At 43.9% G+C, this 2,500-nt stretch overlaps 1 pseudogene; it reads right to left on the minus strand.

The window, feature by feature from the left end:
- Positions 1-2,500, minus strand: part of LOC143341521 (large subunit ribosomal RNA) — an 8,214-nt pseudogene that overhangs the window by 3,026 nt on the left and 2,688 nt on the right.

Raw genomic sequence — 2,500 nt, forward strand, 5'->3', positions numbered from 1 at the left:
ATAAAAGTTCATCTATAATTAAGTTAAATAAAAATCCAGACATTGGGTCGCCTTGTTTAACACCACGTTCAACGCTTATTGGTTCAGATCTCATTCCGTGGCACTCGAGGACTGTTTTAGTGTCGCGATACGATTCTTTGATGTATTGTATGGTGTGCGAGTCTACTCCGCGTCTAGCAAGTGCATCAACTATTGAAACTATAGTCACCCTGTCAAAGGCCTTAGCTAAGTCAATTGACAAGATGGTGAATGGTTTGGAATTATTGCGCATCGTCCGGATTATTGTTTGCAGGATTGTGCTATTTGCCATGATTCCATCGGTTCGGGTAAAACCCCTCTGACTATGATTTAATTGAATATTGTTCTCTAATCGGTTTGTTATTATTTTATTTAGCAAGCGCAATAATCTGCTCGAGACTGTTATTGGTCTCCACTGTTTAGGATCAGCAAGATTGCCTGACTTCGGTATCAGCGTCGTCCTATTTTTCCGTAGAATAGATGGTAGTGCCTTAGCACCCCACAGGATGTTAAGGAGGGCAACTAGGTCGGCACGAGGCATCCTACGCAAATGTTCACGTTTGATTCCATCTATTCCAGGGGCAGATTCTCTTAGTTTACGTAATTCTGTATATATTTCAGCATTATCTATTGGGTGTGATATATTGATGCGACTTTCCGTTAGTGGTTTAGTAGGATTCCATTTTAAGTTTTTGTGTGAAAATTGTTTAGTGAAGTAGTCAACTAGTGTTTGCATGTTTGGTGTTTCGGATGCATTCAAAGGTGATTCAGATAGGATATGTTCAGCAACTTGACTTGGGTTTGTACTATATAATTTTTGAAACATTCTGTACTCACTAGCGCGTCGTTTTGCTCGGTTACCTTTAAGTTTTTTACTATTTTTAGGGTTCTTATTCCTATTCCTATTTCTATTATTTCGACCTCCTGATTCATTTGGCGGAGCTATTTCACTTATATATTGGTCGAGCAATTCCATTATACTTATTTCAGATCTATTCATTAAGATATTGTCAATTATCACTGACATTTCGGGAGAAGTATCAGTGCGGACTCTGCGCAAAAGGCAACAAATGTCCTTCGACTGGATTAAATTACAAGGGCAATCAACAGGTACTATATTCAAGGATGGTGGAGATGGGCACGGAATATTTGTGTTTTGTACGGTAAGATTATTAATTATAGGTGGTTCATCAGGCGCTTCGTCGATTCGGGTAAGTATAATTTTAGGTGATAATGGACATGTAATATTGATTTTTGATTTCAGGTTATTTTTAATTTCAGTTTCCAAACGTGATTTGTATATATGTTTTAATCTTAACTTTTTAATACCGTCGATTGTACGGCCAGTTTTCTGAGAAATTATTTCGTTTATCTCCTTCTGTAGTAATAAATTTCTATTTGGTATAGCTGCCTCATGTTGTGCTATTGCATTTATTTCGGCATCAGTATACTGGGCACGCGCCGTTGTCTTCCTCTTATGCATGAGCTCGAGATCCATGGTGTTATATTCATCAACATGCATATGGCGCTGGTGTTGGCGCATTCCGGCATACGTCTTATACTTAGAGCCACAGATGTTACAGGCGTACCCATCAACTTCTCGTGGAGGAGCATTACACCTTCTAATATGCTGCGCAGCGCTAGCGGTGGTACGATTCGCCAAAGAAATCCTACAAGAGGGACAAATATCACGATTTCGGGAAGGTTGGTCACCCGATGGTCTTATATTTTGTTTAGGAACCAGGGGATTTAATCCATCCTGGCTGGTATTTCCCACCATTGCTGTCGCCACTGCTTGGGACCGACAGCATCCGAGGCTTGTTTTATTTTTCGTTGCAACTATATTTGCCCTAAGGCGTGAGTCAAGGGGGCTGCAAACCCCAGTGACCCACTTGGCGTTAGCCAGTTCGGCCTCCCAATTAGCTCGGACCAGGCACTATGTTGGTCCTTTTCCCGGCGCCACGTGACCTTGCCTAAGGGTCGGACGTTTGGGTCGGCCTTGGGGTGGGTTTCCAGCAACATAGTCGTATGGTGTTTTTAACAACTACGTCCTGACCCCACACCCCCATTGGCAAGATAGCATCGGCTATCTTGGGAGGACTCTCTGTCTCGGATACTAGAGTGGCTATTGCCACTCCGACACCTCAAGCGACAAGAGAGTCATAGTTACTCCCGCCGTTTACCCGCGCTTTTTTGAATTTCTTCACGTTGACATTCAGAGCACTGGGCAGAAATCACATTGCGTCAACACCCTTGGGGGCCATCGCAATGCTTTGTTTTAATTAGACAGTCGGATTCCCCTAGTCCGTGCCAGTTCTGAGCTGAGTGTTGAATGGCGGCCGAAGAGGACGATCGACGACGGCAAGCCGCCAACGAAAGCCTCGCAGCAAGGAAGATCCGCGGGAGGCCAAGGCACGGGACCGAGCTCGGATCCCGACGAGAACGAACGAATCCGTTCAACGCCGTTCACCTCGCCCAGGCC

Source organism: Colletes latitarsis, chromosome 4, assembly GCF_051014445.1.
Source record: "Colletes latitarsis isolate SP2378_abdomen chromosome 4, iyColLati1, whole genome shotgun sequence".
Taxonomy (NCBI): Eukaryota; Metazoa; Arthropoda; class Insecta; order Hymenoptera; family Colletidae; genus Colletes; species Colletes latitarsis.